This window comes from Lissotriton vulgaris, chromosome 7, assembly GCF_964263255.1.
Source record: "Lissotriton vulgaris chromosome 7, aLisVul1.2, whole genome shotgun sequence".
Taxonomy (NCBI): domain Eukaryota; kingdom Metazoa; phylum Chordata; class Amphibia; order Caudata; family Salamandridae; genus Lissotriton; species Lissotriton vulgaris.
Genome location: NC_141695.1, coordinates 243,336,665 through 243,360,590, shown reverse-complemented (window position 1 = coordinate 243,360,590; position 23,926 = coordinate 243,336,665).

The window sequence follows — 23,926 nt, the reverse complement described above, 5'->3', positions numbered from 1 at the left end:
TGGCTTGTTACCAGAGCAGGGTTACTATGACTCATGATAAATATAGGGGCTTTGGGTGGAAGGAATATGACATGAATTTCAGGAAGGCTAACAAATTTGACCCATCATTTACCTGGGACCGGGTGGACTCAATCTCATGATTTGATCAGTTTGGCCCAGGACAGCCGGGCAATGCAGTTCAAAACTGGAACAAGGGTCACACATCCAAAGCGCATCAGCCCTTTCGACCACCACAAACCGCGGGCACGGCCCCTAGTCCAGGGAGCGGTGGTGGACAAAAAAGGGCTTGCTGGGATTTTAATTAGACGGACATGAACCAGGGCCCAAGGTACTTGTAAATTCAGGCATGCATGCTCCATATGTAATCACCCATATCACCCAGAAAGAAAATGCCTAAAAAAAATATGGAAATAGGGTAAGGAGGAAACAGGAGTAATGGGAAGGCACTAATGGTAACACATTCACCCATTGACGTTCTGACTATGTACCCAGACCATGCCACGACTAGGGTTTTACAAGAAGGTTTTTTGTATGGCTTTAGGATTCCGGAAGTTGACTAAACAGGGGCACCAGAGTGTAAAAATCAGCTTTCTGTAAGGACCAATCCGGGGATGGCAACAGCGAAAATTGCAAAAAATTGCAAAAGAACTATGCCTGGGCAGAATAGCGGGTACTTTTGATCACATCCCTGTGCACAATTTTGTCTGCTCGCCCTGGGGGTGGTCCCAAAGAAAGAGGAAGGGGAGTTCAGGCTGATTCATAATCTGTCAGCCCCTAGAGCAGGGGTCTTCAAAGTGTGGGGCGCGACCCCCAGGGGGGCCACGGAGTGATTGAAAGGGGGTCGCGCATTCCCGATCACACTTCTTCCCCAGGCCCATCTGACTACATGGATTCAGGCCCCCTCCTCCCCCATAGTGTGTCTCAGCTCGAGCTGCTGTCAGCTGCGCTGGGCTGTGTCTGCAGTCTTATCTCCAGCACAGCCCGGCACCCCTGAGTTTTTCACAGGTCGTTAACGGCCATTTACATATTTACATAGCTTTTGAAAACTGGTCGCTGAGGCTTAGTTTTTTTTTTATAGTTCCAGTACCCCCTGGGCCCCAACTCAGCCTTTCCGTTACATTTGTATTTTACATTTACTGCAATAGTGTGAGAATAGGAACAGTAATGTTACATGAGGATAAAATTACAAGTGAACAAAGTACAAAAGCAAACGTTAAGTTACATGAGGCAAAAGTGACAATAGTGAGCAACCAAAATACAAGAGGTAGCAAACGGTACATTACAGGAGGAAAAAGTGATAGGCTACAAAAGCGTACAAAGTAAAAGTAGAGGTATAATACTGCAATAAATGGCACACTCAAACACAAGAACAAACGTTTCGTAGGCAATGGTGGCACTTGTGCAAGTATCTAAAGCAAACAAAATGTGAGAGGTAGCAAACAGTGTGTTACAAGAGAAATGGCTGGTATTTTTTTCTTTTGGCAATTCTACTTTTTATTATTTCTTTTCATGAAATACATTGTGAAGCACTCTGACACCTTCGGGTAAAGTCCGCGCTATATAAAAACGCATAAATAAATACATTCGTAATGTGACTTTTCGGTCTCTGTTCCCTTTATCAGTCATGGATCATTGAGGCAGTCTTAGAACACAATTAAAAGTGCTTTCTATTTATATTTGCTGTTCCAAGTATGCACAGATGAGTGGTGAAATATACAGCTTTACGTGACTGCCTATTTTTGTACCGTCTGGGACATCAAAATATTGAGCAGGCAACCCTAATCATAGGACTGGAAGTATGTTGCAAGATCAGAATATTTATTTCCTCCACCCTCCACCCTCGATCCCTGATTAATGTCCTAATAGCAATAGTTTAACCTATATCTTAAACCCTACGCCGCAGTCAATAATATGTTGAGTTACTTCAAGTGTCTGGAAATGCACCCTGCATTCAGAGAGCTCACTCCTCATTCTAGCACTTCACTTTCATGCTCACCCTGCATTCACAGCGATCACAATGCACTCACACTGTTCACCATGCACTCACATCATTCACCCTCTCACCCTGCACTCACAGTGATCACTCTGCAATCACAATGCACTTGCAATGTTCTCCCTGTATCTCAACCTGCAGTCAAGCTACTCATCTGCACTCATCCTGCACTCATGTGACACCTCATTCACCTGCCCCCTCACTGCTCAATTTGCAACTCGCTCAAACAAGCCCATCATTAACCATGCATTCTTTCATCCCACTCTGCACTTATATCCACACTCAAATTCATATGGCCACCTCACTCACCCTGCAGTCACTCCTCTTTCACTACTCTCATACTGTTGCATCGCTCACCGTGCACTCACATGGGCACTCTTCTCATCCACAGAGGGCAGGGTTTTAGGGACCCCTGCTGCTCCCGGACAGGGCCAGGTGAGCTTCTAATGTGGCAGCACGTATTCCTGCGGACTAGACATCTTTCTGATGTTAATTGCTGTATTTTGGTTGTAAACTGGTACGGTTTTATTGTGAGCAAAAAAATGTCAAAATAATGAAGCAATTCTATCCCAAAATAACGTGGCATCACATAACATTTACATTTTCCTCTCACACAATTTAGTCAAGCCTTCCGTGTAATTTGGTCCTCACCTGCCTCGTAATTCCAGAAGCCCTGCCTACAGGTTTAGAAATGTTTGTGAGGAGGGGGTCCTTATGACTGAAAATGTTGACAGGGGGGTCTCGGCACCCAAAAGTTTGAAGACCTCTGCCCTAGAGTCAATTCATTAAATGACGTCAATGAATAAATCTGTAACACGAAATATGCCTCTTTTGACCTGGCAGTAGATATTCTAAGGGTTCTGGGACCCGGGGCCTTGCTGGCCAAATCAGATATTGATTCCGCCTTCCGGCTGCTGCCTGTACATCCTCTAGATCACCACCTTCTAGGTTGTTCATTACATGACAAATTCTACATGGGTATGTGTATGCCCAAGGGTTGCTCTGTTTCCTGCTCTTACTTTGAAAAATTCAGTTCATTTCTGAAATTAGTTTTGAGACAGGCAACAGGGCACCAATACATCATGCAGTATCTGGATGACTTTCTCTTTCTAGGGTCGGCCGGCTCCAGGGCATGCGCATGGCATTGCAGGAATTTTGCCTGCTCATGCGTGCTTTCGGGGTTCCTCTGGTGCAGGGGAAGACGGTGGGTCCAGCAATCACAATAGAATTTTTAGGCATTGAGTGACTGTACAGGGGTATTTCCGGTTACCAAAGGAAAAAATTGTGAAATTTAGAACAGCACTTCAGCAATAATTGTTAAAAGATAAGGTAACCCTACATCAGCTACAACACGTTGGTCAGTTGAACTTTGCACTAAGGGTAATACCTATGGCACGACCGTACTCTGGCTCCATCTCCTCTCAGGCCATGACAGGCCTCCAAGAAAAACATCATCACACAAGACAGTCGTCCAAGGTTCGCCAGGACATGCAGATTTGGATCGCATATCTGGAGGGTTTCAACGGCAGGGTAGTGTGGCCCGGTCCCCCCACTACTTCTGCGGAGTTAGGTTTATGGACTGATGCTGTGGGGAATGTGGGATTTGGTGCCATACTTGGGAAGGAATGGGTGGAACAACATTGGCCGGCTTGGTGGGTGGAGAATGGTGTGACAGCCAATATAGGCTTTCTGGAACTCTTTCCCATGTGGGTTGCATTGACTGTTTGGCCTCATCATTTGCGTAATCAATCTGTAATTTTCTGGTCAGACAACATGACAGTGGTTGAATGCATCAACCTGCAGGCTGCACGGTGTAAAATGAATCTCCGCCTACTGAAAGAGATAGTGCTGTTGTATATGAAGCTGAACATACAGTTTAAGGCCAAAACATGTCCCGGGGGTGCCGAATAATGCTATTAACGCACTCTCTCACTTTAAGATGCAGGCTTTCAGGGAACATCTACCCTCTGCAGAGGCGACACCAACACGCTTCCCGGAAGTACTCTGGCAGATTGGTGCCCCCAGATAAAGAACCTCGTGGCAGCTAGCGTAGCGCCCAGGACCAGTAAGGCTTATGAAGGGGCGTTTTGGTCTTACTGCACTTTTCTGGGGCAGGATTGTGCAGATAGCTGGCATAAGTCAGGGTCATTCCTCCGGTATTTAGACGCTTTGAATCAGAAGGGCGATCTGCGACCACAGCCAGGCGACATGTGGCAGCGGTTTCTTTATTTGCGCAAATCAAGGACACCAGGGACCCCACGAATAGTTTCATTGTGAGGAAGGAACTGAAGGGGTGGCGGCGGCTCCAGGGTGCCTGCTCCGGACACGAGACACCCGATTGGCTTAGAGCGGTTGACATCACTGCTAAAAGCCCTGGGTGGCATTTGCAGTTCAGTAGGAGAGGCATTATTATTCAGAGCTGCCTTTCCACTGGTCTTTTATGGGGCATTTAGGGTAGGGGAACTGGTGGCGTGCAATAAGCAGGATGTGCAAGGTGGGCTTCAGCTGGAGCATGCAAGGATACAGGGCAACACTTTGCTAATAACCATAAAAAAATCCAAAACTGATCAGGAAGCCCATGGCGAAGAGATAGTACTCCACCGGGCACGAGATAATCCATGCTGCCCAGTGATGCATTTGGAAGCCTTCCTCCAACAGAGGAATAGTGCAATAGGAGGGACATTATTAATGCATGCGGACGGTACCCCTCTTACCAGGTTCCAATTTAAAAGGGCATTGGCCATGATGATAGACATAACAGGTCTGGATCCAAAGGACTTTGGGACTCATTCATTCAGAATAGGGGCTGCCACAGAAGCGACAGCTAGAGGGTTGCACAGCAACAGTGTGAAGAGAAATGGGAGATGGTCCTCTAATTGTTATAAGCGCTATGTGCGGCGACACATGTTGTGAGGGTGGCAACGCATTTTGTCCTGATCCTTGTCCTATTGTCTGCATGCATTTCAGTTTCTCGAACCTATCATGCAGGGGGGAAACTACCGTCAGCACATCACCAGCAAGATACTTCACAACGACGGGCACATCCACAGGACAAGGGAGCACATGTTGTTTGGGTTATTGGTCATTCCTATGTACGGCATATGAAATCTGTTTTTCTTTCAGGTAATTACAAACAAAGAGCTGAGCAAGATGGTTTCAAGGTTTCTTTCAATGGTAAAGGGGGTCTCTGCCTCAGTCAGTTTAGGTTTTTTGTGACAGAGCTGTTGAGTAGACACAGTCCTCCACCCACAATAGTTATCTTGCATTTGGGTGGGAACGATCTGACGAGTCTGGGTAGAAGAGCCTGGTGGAGGACATAATCTCTGAAGTGAACTAGTTAGCTAAGGCACGCCAGGGCTGCACCATAGTTTAGGCTCAGATAATACCCAGATTGAAATGGAGGGGGGGGAGACTCTGTGAAAGCGTTGAATCACTCGGTAAGGAGGATCAACAATAAAATAGGGAAATTGTTCATGTCCCCACAGCTACAAAACATAGCACATGGGTGTGTCAGGGGGTAAAATGTGCTTCTTAAAAGACGGGGTCCACCTGACTAGGTTAGGTAACGAAATCATGTTGCAAAATATAAAGGCGTGGCTAGTTAGTTTTAACACACCGCATGACCTTTCAGTGTAGGAGGGTAGGGGGGCAGGTAGTCGGTCAACTACGCTGGCCTGTGGAGGTAAGGTCATGATTGGTGAGCAGTAAATTTAAGGTCCTTAGAGGGCGCCGCCATTCTTGAACGGGGTCTCCCAAGGGGAGAGACAAGTGGTCTCTCCTAGAACTCCAGGGGTGGTACAGCCGGTAGACTGGATGGGTGCGGCTAAGGGGGGAGTCATGCTTTCTTCAGGCTGGTTGGCCACCCTGCACGTGCACAATAACAGCGCTGAGTGCAAGGCCCCCCTTTAATGGAGTTAATTGAGCATACTGGGGTAACCAGGGGGAAGGGAGTACCCTCACGGTAAACGGGCCCTCTGCGCATGCTCACTCTTATTGGAGGGCGTGTCTAATTAAGAAGGATCTGACACCAGTTAGCGAACTTGCCGTAGGCCTAAATAGGATACGCAGAAAAGTAATTAATGAATGAGTATGATGCAGATGTTAGATTCGGATGGGATATACCTTGTATTAGAAGTATGTTGAGGTTAGCCATCTGATATCCGTATATATTAATTCTAATCAAATGTCATGCTACGTTTTCTGCGTAAAAATGTGTAAATATTGTTTATTTCCATTTTTATTTGATTTTATGTTTTAATAAAAATGGCCAGGGTTGTAAGACCCCCGCCTCCAAAGAAATCCCTCTCATGTACATCTTTAATAAATAATGGTTAAACACAAGGCGGGGGAGGAGTATGTTCGGTAGTCCCGGGCCATAGAGAAAGACGGGGCGTGCATCGGACTTGCCGCAAGTATGGCGGGGCACTGGCCCCCGTTACCCCGCCTGCTCTCCATAGTGGGGTGTGCCCCGTCGCATCATTATGACGCGTTGGGAGTGCCTCATCAGGGATTGGCCAAGAGGGCTCCTAAGTGACCCAGAAGCAATCGAATTGCCTCCGGGGCACTGGGAGAGCAGAGGTCAGGCCGGTTATAATTGGCCTGGCCAGTAAGGGGGGTTTAAAAGGCCGGGGAGCGCGGGTGTCGGCCTCTTTTACCCGTGCTTCCCGGTCTGCCCCACCCAGTCTGTAGGAGGCTGTAATCTTTTTCCCCACCCACCATCCCCTAAGGCAGATATTGGTTATTGTGTTATGAAGGTTGTTCATATGTTTTTTCCCAAGGTAAATGAATGACGTGTGTTTCGTACAATTATTTTGTTCCTTAGAACTTTTTTCCCATTTACAGGTCATCAAATCGTCGTATTTATTGCTATTCCTTTGTCAGGCTGTAAGGTCATGATTGGTGATCAGTAAATTTACGGTCCTTAGAGGGCGGCGCCATTCTTCAATGGGGTCCCCCAAGGGGAGAGACAAGTGGTCTCTCCTAGAACTCTAGCTGCGGTACAGTCGGGAGGCTGGATGGGTGCGGCGAAGGTGGGAGTCACGCTTTCTTCAGGCTGGTTGGCCACCTCGCACGTGCACAATGACGTCACTAAATGGTGCAGAGTGCAAGGGCCCCCCTTTAATGGAGTTAATAGAGCGTATGGGGTAACCGGGGGGGAAGTACCCTCACGGTAAAAGGGCCCTCTGCGCATGTGCACTCCTATGGGAAGGCGTGGCTAATTGAGAAGGATCTGACACCAGTTAGCGACCTTGCCGTTGGCCCAAATAAGATACGCAGAAAAGTAATTAATATATGATTATGATGCAGATGTTAGATTCGGATAGGAAATACATTGTATTAGAAGTATGTTAAGGTTAGCCATCTGATATCTGCATATATTTATTGTAATCAAATGTCATGCTATGTTTTCTGCGTAAAAATGTGTAAATATTTGTATTTCAATTTCAATTTTCATTTGATTTTATGTTTTAATAAATACGGCCGGGGGTTGCACGACCCCCGCCTCCAAAGAAATCCCTCTCATGTCCTTCTTTAATAAATGTTGGTTAAACTCAAGGCGGTGGGTGGGGATGTTCGGTAGTCCCGGGCCATACATTGTTTATCGCACCTGAACAACTCCGCGCCGCCCAAGGCGACAAATATTCAGCTGAGGTAGGTCCGGAAATAGGATTTCAGTTCGGAGTTTGCTAATGCGTGAGAGCTGTCGCTAATCATTTTAGAGTGAAGAACAGCAAATAGTCTACAGCAGCAGGGACCCCGAACTCCCGTTATTAGAGCATCATTAGCGGGCAAGATGCGTTGAGTGATCGTGCTTGATTATCCTCGTCGATGGAAAAAGCGTAATAAACTAATAATGTTTGACTGAACATATAACAAAGTGAGATCAAGACTAAATCCAGTCAGGACCTCTAGCAAATTTTCAGCATATGAGTTTTTCTATTTTTCGTTGAACCCTTGCCAGGTATTGTACTAGTTTACAGTATGTCTGAGGGATTGGAAGAGAGGATAACGGACTTTCCGCAATAGTGTAGCCCCCTGATATTGGACGCTGGTTTTAATTTGGATATGCTATAGCAGATCGGATTTACCATGGTTTCTGGTCCTTGCCCGCAGAGTCGGAATAGCTCCATGTCTTTGGGGCGTTACCAAGGCGAGGGCAGACAACCCAGATGATATTTCAAAAGCTAATTTTGATATGAACCAAAGAGCCGAATCCGAGGTACAGTTGTGGTGTCAGAGTTGTGTAGCTGGCAATAGTTAACCAGGTGTGTTTCGAGAATGCCTCATTTCCTGCCGGCAATGCAACTCTCTTGACAGTTTTATTTCTCGTACTTTTAAATAAGGAGTAGATGACAGCAGAGTCCCATAGTGAGTTCAGACGAAGAAATGCTAAAGATGAGATGAGTTAGTTCCAGGCAGGGGAGTTGACAATTTCCTCAATCAAGGAAGAAATTTAATGTATTTGCATCTGTTTTTTTTTGGTTTGTAGCAGCATTTGATAATCGCCCCTTGCCTGGCAAGGGTTTGTTTTGTCAGGCCAAACTCCAGTCTAAGTTGAGCACCTGAGATGCGTCTGGGTAGATGGAATACTAACTTGAAGTCGTTGGCTACGATCTTGCCCAGATGAAGAGCATCTCTGCCTCTTAATTCTAAGCATGGGCTGAAAATTCGTTCCGCTCGTGGAATTTATGGAATTTCTGCCATTTCGCAATCCGCGAATCTCGCGAAATCGCGGTAATATCCGCGAATCAGCGGGGACGAATTTTTAGCCAAGCACTTACAGGGTTACAGCAGCAGGTGCAAAATTTGAAGCTAATTTTTTGTAACCTTTTACAAAAGGGTTACAAAGAAATTAACTTCAACTTGGGCACCTGCTGCTGTAAGCCTGTAAGTGCTTCATGGCGCCTCGTTGCCTACTTGCAACTATTCTCTGACCCTGCTCTGACCCTTGAAGCAGGGTCAGAGAATAGTTACAAGTAGGCAATGAGGTGCCTGTCACGAAAATTAAACCTCAACAGGAAGCACTGACAGATATAAAAACAAGCATTTGCAATGCAATAGGTCTCGCATTAGGAAAGTTTGAGCTATTGGTCTTGTAAATGACATTTTTTTTAATTTATGTGTTGGTTTTGAAAATAGCTAAATTAATAGCTTTGTCATTTACAATGCCAATAGTTATAACTTTCGCAAATGTGACACCTATAGCATTTGTAATGCAACATATTTTGTATTTACGTGACTTAGCTGTATTGATATTACAAATTACAATGGCTTTTAATTTTTTAAAATAATTAATACTTAAATAAAAGTGATTGTAATTTATAATTGCTATAGCTTAAACTTTTGTAAATAACTTGTGAAGATTATGTTCAGTGTATTTTATTGTGACGAAAATCCAAGAACAGAAGTGAAATATTAACATCTTTTTGTGACATTTGTAATAAAGTTTGAAACATTGAGAGAACATATTTGAACCAGTTGTTGGTGAATGGTTGCACAGATTGATGCTGGGGTGGCGCTGAGTGGTGCTGTGGTGGTGCTGAGTGGTGCTGTGGTGATGCTGAGTGGTGCTGTAGTGGTGCTGAGTGATACTGGGATAGTGCTGAGTGATGCTGGGGTGGTGCTGAGTGGTGCTGTGTTGGTGCTGAGTGATGCGGTGGTGGTGCTGAGTGATGCTGTAGTGGTGCTGAGTGGTGCTGTGGTGGTGCTGAGTGATAATGTTATGGTGCTGAGTAATGCTGTGGTGGTGCTGAGTGATGCTGTGGTGGCGCTGAGTGGTGCTGTGATGGTGCTGAGTGATGCTGTGGTGGTGCTGAGTGGTGCTGTGGGGGTGCTGAGTGATAATGTGGTGGTGCTGAGTGATGCTGGGTATTCTCAGACGTGAGTCCCAGGCTCTCCACATCACTGGAGTCAAGCTATCCAGGCTGAAGAAGGCTGATAGCCAGAAACCGGTCCTTGGATGCTTGATTCCGGTCTAGGAAAGACATGGCTTGGTAGTTCGGGCTGGACTGTTCCCATGAGGCACAGGGTCAAGGCTGATTTGCAGATAGCCATTGTCTGACCTAGGGTGGTGTGGAGTGCAAAAAAAGATGGATTTAGCCCCAGATCTTTGTACTGGGGTAAATGTAAGACATTGTTCTGCATTCTGTCCATCAACTATGTTTTTTGCAATTTTCACCCCGAGTGGGCTGGGTATGCTCAGACGTGAGTCCCAGGCTCTCCACATCACTGGAGTCAAGCTATCCAGGCTGAAGAAGGCTGATAGCCAGAAACGGGTCATTGGATGCTTGATTCCGGTCTAGGAAAGACATGGCTTGGTAGTTCGGGCTGGACTGTTCCCATGAGGCACAGGGTCAAGGCTGATTTGCATATAGCCATTGTCTGACCTAGGGTAGTGTGGAGTGCAAAAAAAGATGGATTTAGGCCCAGATCTTTGTACTGGGGTGAATGTAAGACATTGTTCTGCATTCTGTCCATCAACTGTGTTTTTTGCAATTTTCACCCCGAGTGGGCTGGGTATGCTCAGACGTGAGTCCCAGGCTCTCCACATCACTGGAGTCAAGCTATCCAGGCTGAAGAAGGCTGATAGCTAGAAACCGGTCCTTGGATGCTTGATTCAGCAACCATGTCTCCTTCAGCCACACCACGGACCTCCTCTGGACTGACCACAGCTGCGTTCACTTCACCTACAATAAACCTAAACCCAACATCCACCTCCAACCTACCCTGCAAAGAAACTGGAACAAAATCACCACGGACCAAATCTCCGCATCGCTCCTTCGAAACTCCCCAGCCCTCTCTTCTAACACCAACGAAGCCGCCGCCAACCTCACCCTATGGTTATCCAACACCGCCAACACCTTAGCACCACTGAAAAAACGTCAAAGCAAACCTGGCAGCAAGAAGGCCTCATGGTTCAACGATGATCTCAAGAAGTCCAAGAAACTCTGCCGCTCCCTTGAAAAGGCCTGGAAAAAAGACCCAACCACCAGCACCAAGGACGCCTTCAAAAGCGCCACCCGCACTCACCACCAACTGATCCGAAAAGCCAAGAAAACAGCATTCAAAGAGCGACTCAACAACAACGCCCACAACAGCAAGGAACTTTTCAACATCGTCAAGGAATTTTCCAATCCCTCGGCCAACTCCAACGACATCACCCCATCTCAAGCCCTCTGCGACTCCCTAGCCTCATTTTTCCACAACAAGATTGCAGACATCCACAACAGCTTTGACAACCAACCCGGAAACCAACCCACCCTACCATTTGCTGATCATCTTCCCCCCGTGAACACCCTTAACAACTGGAACCCAATCTCCACTGAGGACACCATCCGTCTGATGAATTCCATCCACTCAGGATCCCCCACAGACCCATGCCCTCACCACATCCTCAACAAAGCAGACTCCATCATAGCACCGCACCTCCGAGACGTCATCAACTGCTCCCTCAACTCCGCCACCTTCCCGGAAGACTGGAAACACGCTGAACTCACCGCCCTCCTGAAAAAACCAACAGCAGACCCCACCGAACTCAAAAATTACCGCCCCATCTCGCTTCTTCCATTCCCGGCCAAAGTCATCGAGAAGGCTGTCAACAACCAGCTCGCCGCCTTCCTCGAAGCCAACAAATCCCTCGACCCCTCACAATCTGGCTTCCGAGCAAAACACAGCACTGAGACCGCCCTCATCGCAGCAACAGACGACATTCGAACTCTACTGGACAATGGAGACACAGTCGCCCTCATCCTCCTTGACCTCTCTGCAGCATTCGACACAGTCTGCCACAGCACCCTTTTACAACGCCTCAATAACATCGGAATCCAAGGAAAAGCACTTGAATGGATCACCTCGTTCCTCACCGGAAGAACCCAGAGAGTCCGCCTTCCTCCATTCAAGTCCGAGGCCTCTGAAGTCATCTGCGGCGTACCACAAGGATCCTCACTCAGTCCCACCCTCTTCAACGTATACATGAGCCCCCTCGCGGCCATCGCACGCCAACACAACCTCAACATCATCTCTTACGCGGACGACACTCAACTGATCCTTTCCCTCACCAATGACCCCAGCACCGCCAAAACTAACCTACACGAAGGAATGAAAGAAGTTGCCGAATGGATGAAACAAAGCCGTCTGAAATTGAACTCGGACAAAACAGAAGTCCTCATCTTAGGTACATCCCCCTCCGCATGGGACGACTCCTGGTGGCCAGAAGCCCTCGGAAAAGCACCCATCCCGACAGACCACGCACGGAACCTAGGCATCATCCTGGATTCTTCACTCTCAATGAACAGACAAGTCAGCGCCGTATCCTCTTCCTGCTTCAACATTCTTCGCATGCTCAGAAAAACATTTCGCTGGATCCCCTCCGAAACAAGGAAAACAGTCACCCACGCTCTGGTCACGAGCCGACTGGACTACGGAAACACCCTCTACGCAGGTACTACCGCAAAACTCCAGAAGAAACTCCAACGAATCCAAAACGCCTCAGCCAGGCTCATATTAGACATCCCACGCAACGAACACATCTCTGGTCACCTTAAAGACCTCCACTGGCTACCCGTCAATAAGAGGATCACTTTCCGTCTGCTTACCCACGCACACAAATCACTCTACGACATCGGACCAGATTGCCTTAACTCACGACTGTCCTTCTACACCCCCTCCCGCCAACTACGTTCTTCCAGCCAAGCCCTCGCCACTGTACCTCGCATCAACAAGACCACCATGGGAGGCAGATCCTTTTCATACCTGGCTGCTAAAACATGGAACTCACTCCCTGCGTACCTTTGCCTTACCCAGAACCACCTAGCATTCAGAAAGCAACTTAAAACATGGATATTTGACAAATAATCCTCCTCCCCTTCCTAAGCGCCTTGAAACCCTCTGGGTATGTAGTGCGCTATACAAATTCCATGACTTGACTTGACTTGACTTCCGGTCTAGGAAAGACATGGCTTGGTAGTTCGGGCTGGACTGTTCCCATGAGGCACAGGGTCAAGGGTGATTTGCATATAGCCATTGTCTGACCTAGGGAGGTGTGGAGTGCAAAACAAGATGTATTTAGGCCCAGATCTTTGTACTGGGGTGAATGTAAGACATTGTTCTGCATTCTGTCCATCAACTGTGTTTTTTGCAATTTTCACCCCGAGTGGGCTGGATATGCGCCGGTGGCGCGCCAAAGGCGCGCCAAAGGCGGGCCCGTCTCGCCCCTCCGTGCCTGGACCGTGCCCAGGGCCACCCCCCCTGGTTCACCCGTCATGATCTCACGACCAACATACTCCGCGAGTATGCTTCACCAGCTACGACCCCCTCAACTTCAATCATGCTCCGCACTCGACCCTTCACTCCTGGCTCGTGACTCTGCCCATATCTGCTCTTGCTGCAAAATATCTATACCCTTCCTGATTAAACCCGCTCTTGCCAACACCTTTAAATCCCCAAAATCATCCAAAACCTATCTCATGGCTCTCATTAATGTCCGGTCACTCGGTAAACACCGACAGGACATAGTTGACCTGATTGAAGACAACAAAATTGATATACTATTCCTGACTGAAACCTGGATGGACAGTTCATCCGACCCAAACTTAGTGATTGCTGTTCCCAAAGGCTTCTCTATCCAGAGATTGGATAGACAGCGTAAGAAAGGCGGTGGAATTGCAATCATCCTACGTGATGATTTGAACGTGAGAAGTAACCCAATATCTTCAGCATCATGTGAGGCCTTACAATTCTCCATTAAATTGTCTCCAACCTATAATTTTAAAGGGATTTTACTATACCGACCCCAGGGGTCAATGATCGGATTTATGTCGGACCTTAGGGCAACCCTTGAATCTTCCGCCTTGGATAACTCCTTAACCGTCCTCGGCGATTTCAATTTTCATTTTGATAACACTAAGGACAAGGACACAGCTACCATCCTGGCTGACATGACCACCTTCGGTCTCTCCCTGCTGGTCAGAGCCCCTACACATGAGGGAGGCCATATTTTGGATGGCATCTTCACTAACTTACCGGAGCTACATGTTGACCAAATCCTCCCCATAACATGGTCAGATCATTATGTCATCCTGGCATCGCTGGCAATTCATGATTCCGCCTCCCCCAAATCACACTCCCATTCGCCACAGCAGTCTTTCCCGGTTTGGAGTGATATTGATGCCACCAGACTAAAAACTCTTCTGTCCACTTCCACCCCCTCTCTCTCAGATGATCCCAACACTGCCACCATACAATTCAATGAGTGGGTAGGTTCCCAGCTATTTCTCTAGCCCCTCTGAAACAATGATCCCAGAACAGATCCGTTCTATCGGCCCCCTGATACTCAGAGGAGCTAAGAATTCAAAAACAGCAGTGCAGGAACAAAGAAAGGCACTGGCGGAAAGACTACTCCGCCGAGGCTAAAATTAAGTATAAAAACACGTTGGTCAGATACAAATCTATGATTCTCGAGGCTAAGAAAAAATACTTTAGCGACAAAATTGAACTCGCAAAAAACTCCAGTGAGGCACGGTATGAAACTACCAAACAGTTAGCCGGCTGCTCTCCTAATCTAACCCCCCTTCCTCTCAGTCGCTATGCCACTCCTTAGCCAAATTCTTTTATAGCAAAGTCAACGACATCTATGCTGCCTTTGCAAATAACACCAACTCCCCCTCTACTTCATCGACTACCCCTCGGACTGGACCTACTCTTTCTCAGTTCAAAGACATTTCCAGCTCTCAGGTAGAGGATCTTATATCCACCATAAAATCAGGTTCAGCTCTGGATCCATGTCCTTTTAAAGTTTAACTTCCTGTAATTGAAGTGGTGCTGCCTGTCATCACCTTCATTTGCAATTCAATGTTTACATCAGGTATTTACCCAACCACTCTAAAACAAACCCTCATCAAACCCCTGCTAAAAAAAACTCATCTTGACATGGACGACTTAAAGAGCTACCGACCAATTGCCAATCTCCCAATCCTGGCAAAAATAGCCGAAAAGGCCATGAACCAACAACTGTCGGCATTTATAGAGGAACACCACCTCCTTGACGACTCCCAGTTTGGTTTTTGCCAATATCATGGGACGGAGACGGCTCTGATCAAAGCTGCGGATGATATAAGATCAATCCGGGATGCTGGGGGGACTGCAGTTCTTATACTGCTTGACTTGTCGGCTGCTTTCGACACGGTCGATCATGTCACCTTAATCGGCCGTGTCGAAAACATTGGTGTCCAACATAACGCCAAGAAACTGTTGGTGTCCTTTCTAGCCAATAGAACACAGATGGTTACACTGGGATCGTTCCATTCCCCCACTCTGTCGCTGCCATGTGGAGTTCCTCAAGGCTCATCCCTTAGTCAGACACTCTTTAACATTTATGTGTCGGACCTGGCCAATACCATTCGTGCCCATGGGATGAGCCTGACCTCCTATGCCGACGACACACAGTTGGTTCTTGCCATTAAGAACGATGGACACAAAAAAGCAGCTGACCTCAATCAAGGTATGGTGGCAATTGGAAACTGGATGGCTTCCAATTGCCTAAAATTAAATTCCGACAAGACGGAAGTAGTCGTTTTTGGTCATCTGACACCGGAATGGTCCTCTTGTTGGTGGCCCGCGTCATTGGGCCTTCCCCCTAAGCCCGTTAGCAAGGTGAGGAACCTCGGAGTCATTTTTGACGACCGTCTTACTTTTCTCCCTCATGCTAACTAGATCACTTCTGCTGCCTTCCACAAACTGAGATTAATTAAGAAAATCCTTCCTTTTCTCCCAGATTCTGCCGGCAAAACATTGGTCACCTCTTTGGTATTGTCGACCCTGGATTATTGCAATGCCCTGTTCTTGAATGCTCAAGAAGGAGTCTTGAACAAAATGCAATTAATCCAGAATTCAGCAGCTAGGCTCCTGGGCAGAATCCCCAAATTTCATTCTGTTTCTGCAACCATCAAAGAACTACATTGGCTACCCATAAGGAATAGAATAAAATTCAAAGTTTTATGCATAGTGTTTAAGGCCTTGCATAACATGGGACCTGCTTTTTTCACTCAAAATCTGACCCCCTATTGTCCGCCCAGAACCTTACGCTCTTCCAGTCTGAATGATTTGGTGGTCCCACGCAGCAAATCTGTCTCATGGGGAGACAGAAGATTTCTTGTCTCAGCCCCCAGACTTTGGAATACTCTGCCTTCTTCGATTAAATTAAGCCACTCACTCTGGTCATTTCGTAAGCAACTCAAGACTTGGCTTTTTAATCAGTAGACCCTCTCTTCCCCTCCTTGGTTGAATTTTGCAGACACTACAGCGCCGAGACGCCCAAGGGCCTTTGTTCGCGCTCTAAAAATTTCATTAATAATAATAATAATAATAATAATATGCTCAGACGTGAGTCCCAGGCTCTCCACATCACTGGAGTCAAGCTATCCAGGCTGAAAAAGGCTGATAGCCAGAAACTGCTCCTTGGATGCTTGATTCCGGTCTAGGAAAGGCATGGCTTGGTAGTTCGGGCTGGACTGTTCCCATGAGGCACAGGGTCAAGGCTGATTTGCATATAGCCATTGTCTGACCTAGGGTGGTGTGGAGTGCAAAAAAAGATTGATTTAGGCCCAGATCTTTGTACTGGGGTGAATGTAAGACATTGTTCTGCATTCTGTCCATCAACTGTGTTTTTTGCAATTTTCACCCAGAGTGGGCTGGGTATGCTCAGACGTGAGTCCCAGGCTCTCCACATCACTGGAGTCAAGCTATCCAAGCTGAAGAAGGCTGATAGCCAGAAACCGGTCCTTGGATGCTTGATTCCGGTCTAGGAAAGACATGGCTTAGTAGTTCGGGCTGGACTGTTCCCATGAGGCACAGGGTCAAGGCTGATTTGCATATAGCCATTGTCTGACCTAGGGTGGTGTGGAGTGCAAAAAAAGATGGATTTAGGCCCAGATCTTTGTACTGGGGTGAATGTAAGACATTGTTCTGCATTCTGTCCATCAACTGTGTTTTTTGCAATTTTCACCCCGAGTGGGCTGGGTATGCTCAGACGTGAGTCCCAGGCTCTCCACATCACTGGAGTCAAGCTATCCAGGCTAAAGAAGGCTTATAGCCAGAAACCGGTCCTTGGATGCTTGATTCCGGTCTAGGAAAGACATGGCTTGGAAGTTCGGGCTGGACTGTTCCCATGAGGCACAGGGTCAAGGCTGATTTGCATATAGCCAAATTCTGACCTAGGGTGGTGTGGAGTGCAAAAAAAGATGGATTTAGGCCCAGATCTTTGTACTGGGGTGAATGTAAGACATTGTTCTGCATTCTGTCCATCAACTGTGTTTTTTGCGAGTGATAATGTGGTGGCACTGAGTGATGCTGTGGTATCGCTGAGTGATGCTGTGGTGGCGCTGGGTGGTGCTGTGGTGGTGCTGAGTGATAATGTGGTGGTGCTGAGTGATGCTGGGGTAGCGCTGAGTGATGATGTGGTGATGCACAGGGCAGAAAGGCACAAAAAGCAGTTTAACAAAGGGCAGAAGGGCAGAAAAACAAGGGAAAAACGAGTCTAACAGAGGGCAGAAGGGCACAAAAAACTAGTCTAATGGGGCAGAAAGGCACAAAAACGAGTCTAACAGAGGGCAGAAGGGCACAAAAAAAGAGTAACAGAGGGCAGAAGGGCACAAAAACAAGGGAATAACAGAGGGCAGAAGGGCACAAAAAACAAGTCTAACAGAGGGCAGAAGGGCAGAAAAACAAGGGAAAAATGAGTCTAACAGAGGGCAGAAGGCACAAAAAAAGAGTCTAACAGGGGGCAGAAGGGCAGAAAAACATGGGAAAAATGAGTCTAACAGAGGGCAGAAGGGCAGAAAAACAAAGGAAAAATGAGTCTAACAGAGGGCAGAAGGGCACAAAAAACGGATCTAACAGGGGGCAGAATGAAGTGTGCCCTGCGTGTTTGTCCACCTTTTTGTGCAATACCTCTACTCAACTGGAGTACTTTCTACTGTCTAATCAGTAAGTGCTCCCTCGTTGGCTAAATATATTGGGGCAGATTTACAATAACTGGTGCATCTCCAGGGATGCGCCAGTTATTGTGCGCCGCAGCTCCGCCACCCATGGTGTGCCGCATTTACAATGCGGCGCACCATGTGGCAAAAACGGCACAGATGTGTCACGCATCTATGCCGTAAAAGCAGCGCATTGCTGGAGCTGGGTCGAGCTTGCGACGCAGCTCCAGCAATGATCTGGGGGACCCTATCTCCCCAATAATGCATCAAGCAGGCGCAGGGTTTTTACGCAGCATTGGCCTAAAAGTGACTGAGTGAATTCTTGTAGATTTCACTCAGCCACTTTTAGGAGGCGTTCCTGTGCAGGAACGCCCTCCCCAGCGCCGGAATGCCTCCTGATTGCGCAGTGCTTTACAACGTGACACATCTCTCAGATGCGTCACGCTGTTAATACCCAGCACCATGGCGCATCTTTTGTGCTGCCGCTGCGTCACAAAAGGTCTCGGTAGAGGGTGGGAGTGGTGAACCAGAGGGTGGCAGTGATGAACCAGAGGGTGACAGTGATGAACCAGAGGGTGGCAGGGGTGAACCAGAGGGTGACAGTGCTGAACCAGAGGGTGGCAGTGCTGAACCAGAGGGTGGCAGGGGTGAACCAGAGGGTGGCAGTGATGAACTAGATGGTGGCAGGGGTGAACCAGAGGGTGGCAGTGGTGAACCAGAGGGTGGCATAGGTGAACCGTAGGGTGGCAGTGGTGAACCAGAGAGTCGCAGTGGTGAACCAGAGGGTGGCAGTGCTGAACCAGAGGGTGACAATGGTTAACCAGAGGGTGGCAGTGGTGAACCAGAGGTGCTGTGATGAACCAGAGGGTGGCAGTCATGAACCAGAGGGTGGCAGTGTTGAACCAGAGGGTGACAGTGCTGTACCAGAGGGTGGCAAGCTGTACCAGAGGGGGACACGGGTGAACCAGAGGTGCTGTGATGAACCAGAGGGTGGCAGTCGTGAACCAGAGGGTGGCAGTGGTAAACCAGAGGGTGACAGTGCTGTACCAGAGGGTGGCAGGGGTGAACCAGAGGGTGCTGTGATGAACCAGAGGGTGGCAGTGGCAGTGGTGAACCAGAGGGCGGCAGGGGTAAACCAGATGGTGGCAGTGGTGAACCAGAGGGTGGCAGTGTTGAACCAGACGGTGACGGTGGTTAACCAGAGGGTGGCAGTGGTGAACCAGAGCAGCTGTGATGAACCTGAGGGTGGCAGTCATGAACCAGAGGGGGGCAGTGGTGAACCAGAGGGTGACAGTGCTGAACCAGAAGGTGGCAGGGGTGAACCAGAGAGTGGCAGTGCTGAACCAGAGGGTGGCAGTGGTGAACCAGAGGGTGGCATGGTTGAACCAGAGGGTGGCAGGGGTGAACCAGAGGGTGGCAGTGGTGAACCAGAGGGTGGCAGTGATGAACCAGAGGGTGGCAGTGGTGAACTAGAGGGTGTGGTGCCAATACACGACCGCATGGGTAACTTTGCCATGCAAGTGGCCCTCGAACACGCAAAAAGCCCCGCAAACACGCAAAAAATCCCGCGAACACGCAATAAACCCTGCGAACATGCAACAAAACAAAAGTCCGCAAATTCGCACGAATTCGTGGATTTTGCGGATTGCGAATTCAATTTCGTGTGAATTTGCTGAAGGCGAATTCGCAAATTTCGCCCATACTTAATTTCCTCGCTGCCCTAATCAGGGCCAATATGACCTGCACTATTTGCAGAAGAGTTCTATGTTGATCCAGTTAATGCTGATTTTAGGGGAAGAAAAGCCATTTGAGTCCCATGCTCTCCACACCACTGGATTCAAGCAAGCCGGGCTCAAGATGGCTGAAATGCCAGAAACCGGTCCTCGGAAGCTTGTTTCCGGTCCAGGGAAGGCATGGCTTGGCAGTTTGGGCTGGACTGTTCCCATGAGGTACAGGGTCAGACTGATTTGCATATGTCCATGTCTGAACTGGGGTGATGTGGAGTGCAAAAAAACAATTGATTTAGGCTCAGATCTCTGTAATGGGGTGAATGTATGACATTGTTCTGCATTCTGTCTATCAACTGTGGTTTTTGCATTTTTCACCTCGAGTGGGATGGGTATGCTCAGACATGAGTCCCATGCTCTCCACACCACTGGATTCAAGCAATCCGGGCTGAAGATGGCTGAAATGCCAGAAACCGGTCCTCTGAAGCTTGCTTCGGTCCAGGGAAGGCATGGCTTGGCAGTTCGGGCTGGACTGTTCCCTTGAGGCACAGGGTCAGACTGATTTGCATATGGCCATGTCTGAACTGGGGTGGTGAGGAGTGCAAAAAAACAATGGATTTAGGCCCAGATCTCTGTACTGGGGTGAATGTATGACATTGTTCTGCATTCTGTCCATCAACTGTGGTTTTTGCATTTGTCACCCCGAGTGGGATGGGTATGCTCAGACGTGAGTCCCATGCTCTCCACACCACTGGATTCAAGCAATCCGGGCTGAAGACGGCTGAAATGCCAGAAACCGGTCCTCGGAAGCTTGTTTCCGGTCCAGGGAAGGCATGGCTTGGCAGTTCGGGCTGGACTGTTCCCATGAGGCACAGGGTCTGTCTTATTTGCATATGACCATGTCTGAACTGGGGTGGTGTGGAGAGCAAAAAAACGATGGATTTAGGCCCAGATCTCTGTACTGGGGTGAATGTACGACATTGTTCTGCATTCTGTCCATCAACTGTGGTTTTTGCATTTGTCACCCTGGGTAGGATGGGTATCCTCAGACGTGAGTCCCATGCTCTCCACACAACTGGATTCAAGCAAGCCGGGCTGAAGACAGCTGAAATGCCAGAAACCGGTCCTCGGAAGCTTGGTTCCGGTCCAGGGAAGGCATAGATTGGCAGTTCGGGCTGGACTGTTCCCATGAGGCACAGGGTCAGACTGATTTGCATATGGCCATGTCTGAACTGGGTTGGTGTGGAGTGCAAAAAAATGATGGATTTAGGCCCAGATCTCTGTACTGGGGTGAATGTATGACATTGTTCTGCATTCTGTCCATCAACTGTGGTTTTTTCATTTGTCACCCCGAGTGGGATGGGTATGCTCAGACGTGAGTCCCATGCTCTCCACACCACTGGATTCAAGCAAGCCGGGCTGAAGATGGCTGAAATGCCAGAAACTGGTCCTCGGAAGGGAAGGCATGGCTTGGTCCAGGGAAGGCATGGCTTGGCAGTTCGGGCTGGACTGTTCCCATGAGGCACAGGGTCAGACTGATTTGCTTATGGCCATGTCTGAACTGGGGTGGTGTGGAGTGCATAAAAACAATGGATTTAGGCCCAGATCTCTGTGCTGGGGTGAATGTATGACATTGTTCTGCATTCTGTCCATGAACTGTGGTTTTTGCATTTATCACCCCGAGTGGGAAGGGTATGCTCAGACGTGAGTCCCACGCTCTCCACACCACTGGATTCAAGCAAACCGGGCTGAAGACGGCTGAAATGCCAGAAACCGGTCCTCGGAAGCTTGTTTCCGGTCCAGGGAAGGCATGGCTTGGCAGTTCGGGCTGGACTGTTCCCATGAGGCACAGGGTCAGACTGATTTGCATATGGCCATGTCTGAACTGGGGTGGTGTGGAGTGCAAAAAAACAATGGATTTAGGCCCAGATCCCTGTACTGGGGTGAATGTATGACATTGTTCTGCATTCTGTCCATTAACTGTGGTTTTTGCATTTGTCACCCCGAGTGGGATGGGTATGCTCAGACGTGAGTCCCATGCTCTCCACACCACTGGATTCAAGCAAGCCGGGCTGAAGACGGCTGAAATGCCAGAAACCGGTCCTCGGAAGCTTGTTTCCGGTCCAGGGAAGGCATGGCTTGGCAGTTCGCGCTGGACTGTTCCCATGAGGCACAGGTTCTGACTGATTTGCATATGGCCATGTCTGAACTGGGGTGGTGTGGAGTGCAAAAAAAACCGATGGATTTAGGCCCAGATCTCTGTACTGGGGTGAATGTATGACATTGTTCTGCATTCTGTTCATCAACTGTGGTTTTTGCATTTGTCACCTCGAGTGGGATGGGTATGCTCAGACGTGAATCCCATGCTCTCTACACCACTGGATTCAAGCAAGCCTGGCTGAAGACGGCTGAAATGCCAGAAACCGGTCCTCAGAAGCTTGTTTCCGGTCCAGGGAAGGCATGGCTTGGCAGTTCGGGCTGGCCTGTTCCCATGAGGCACAGGGTCAGACTGATTTGCATATGGCCATGTCTGAACTGGGGTGGTGTGGAGTGCAAAAAAACGATGGATTTAGGCCCAGATCTCTGTACTGGGGTGAATGTATGACATTGTTTTGCATTCTGTCCATCAACTGTGATTTTTGTATTTGTCACCCCGAGTGCGATGGGTATGCTCAGACGTGAGTCCCATGCTCTCCACACCACTGGATTCAAGCAATCCGGGCTGAAGACGGCTGAAATGCCAGAAACCGGTCCTCGGAAGCTTGTTTCCGGTGCAGGGAAGGCATGGCTTGGCAGTTCGGGCTAGACTGTTCCCATGATGCACAGGGTCAGTCTTATTTGCATATGGCCATGTCTGAACTGGGGTGGTGTGGAGTTCAAAAAAACTATGGATTTAGGCCCAGATCTCTTTACTAGGGTGAATGTACGACATTGTTCTGCATTCTGTCCATCAACTGTGGTTTTTGCATTTGTCACCCCAGGTGGGATGGGTATCCTCAGACGTGAGTCCCACGCTCTCCACACCACTGGATTCAAGCAAACCGGGCTGAAGACGGCTGAAATGCCGGAAACCGGTCCTCGGAAGCTTGTTTCCGGTCCAGGGAAGGCATGGCTTGGCAGTTCGGGCTGGATTGTTCCCATGAGGCACAGGGTCAGACTGATTTGCATATGGCCATGTCTGAACTGGGGTGGTGTGGAGTTAAAAAAAACGATGGATTTAGGCCCAGATTTCTTTACTGGGGTGAATGTACGACATTGTTCTGCATTCTGTCCATCAACTGGTTTTTGCATTTGTCACCCCAGGTGGGATGGGTATCCTCAGAAGTGAGTCCCATGCTCTCCACACAACTGGATTCAAGCAAGCCGGGCTGAAGAAAGCTGAAATGCCAGAAACCGGTCCTCGGAAGCTTGTTTCCGGTCTAGAGAAGGCATGGCTTGGCAGTTCGGGCTGGACTGTTCCCATGAGGCACAGGGTCAGACTGATTTGCATATGGGCATGTCTGAACTGGGGTGGTGTGGAGTGCAAAAAAACGATGGATTTAGGCCCAGATCTCTGTACTGGGGTGAATGTATGACATTGTTCTGTATTCTGTTCATCAACTGTGGTTTTTGCATTTGTCACCCCGAATGGGATGGGTATGCTCAGACGTGAGTCCCATGCTCTCCACACCACTTGATTCAAGCAAGCCGGGCTGAAGACGGCTGATATGCCAGAAACGGGTCCTCGGAAGCTTGTTTCCGATCCAGGGAAGGCATGGCTTGGCAGTTTGGGCTGGACTGTTCCCATGAGGCACAGGGTCAGACTGATTTGCATATGGCCATGTCTGAACTGGGGTGGTGTGGAGTGCAAAAAATCGATGGATTTAGGCCCATATCTCTGTACTGGGGTGAATGTATGACATTGTTCTGCATTCTGTCCATCAACTGTGGTTTTTGCATTTGTCACCCCGTGTGGGATGGGTATGCTCAGACGTGAGTCCCACGCTCTCCACACCACTGGATTCAAGCAAACCGGGCTGAAGACGGCTGAAATGCCAGAAACCGGTCCTCGGAAGCTTGTTTCCGGTCCAGGGAAGGCATGGCTTGGCAGTTCCGGCTGGACTGTTCCCATGAGGCACAGGGTCAGACTGATTTGCATATGGCCATGTCTGAACTGGGGTGGTGTGGAGTGCCAAAAAATGATGGATTTAGGCCCAGATCTCTTTACTGGGGTGAATGTATGACATTGTTCT